The sequence below is a fragment of the Heteronotia binoei genome, chromosome 7, assembly GCF_032191835.1.
Source record: "Heteronotia binoei isolate CCM8104 ecotype False Entrance Well chromosome 7, APGP_CSIRO_Hbin_v1, whole genome shotgun sequence".
Taxonomy (NCBI): Eukaryota; Metazoa; Chordata; class Lepidosauria; order Squamata; family Gekkonidae; genus Heteronotia; species Heteronotia binoei.
Genome location: NC_083229.1, coordinates 124,923,465 through 124,924,089, shown reverse-complemented (window position 1 = coordinate 124,924,089; position 625 = coordinate 124,923,465). Strand labels below are relative to the sequence as shown.

General features: G+C 42.2%; 1 non-coding gene across 1 annotated transcript; it reads right to left on the bottom strand.

Annotated features, from left to right (window-relative positions):
• Positions 1-213: 213 nt before the first annotated feature.
• Positions 214-286, bottom strand: TRNAI-GAU (transfer RNA isoleucine (anticodon GAU)). The gene has a single exon. It is a non-coding gene; the product is annotated as a tRNA-Ile (tRNA).
• Between the last annotated feature and the right edge of the window lie 339 nt (positions 287-625).

Here is a 625-nt window from a genome sequence, read left to right as displayed (position 1 = left end):
CTTTCCATTGCACAGCAGAGCTACTGAGCCAAGCCTTTTTTTTCCTTCTATTGACTGAGGCTCCCTCTCTCTTATGAACATATGAAGCTGCCTTATACTGAATCAGACCATCATTGGTCCATCAGAGTCAGAATTGTCTACTCAGACTGGCAGCAGCTCTCCAGGGTCTCAAGCTGAGGTTTTTCACGCCTATTTGCCTGGACCCGTTTTAGTTGGAGATGCCAGGGATTGAACCTGGGACCTTCTGCTTATCAAGCAGATGCTCTACCACTGAGCCACCATCTCTCTTGGTCCCCTGGGGAGGGAGGGAAAGAGCGAGCCAGAGCTTTCTTTGCTCAGTTCCCTGCATCCCACAGTAGACAGACAAAGAAATCACATTTAAGATCAATGAGTGCTAATGTTTTAAGCATCTCTTATTTTATGTTTTTTTATATAAAAAAATCTTTAATTGTGCTTGTCTGTGTTCTTTAGAAAATTTATATCTCTGCTACCTAATCTTAAATAGGTACACACATGGCCCGATCCGACATGGCTTGGCCCTACAAGGTCTCATTTATGTTAGATCCGGCCCTCATAACAAATTCTACATCTTTGATCTAATCTAATCTAATCTAATCTAATCTAA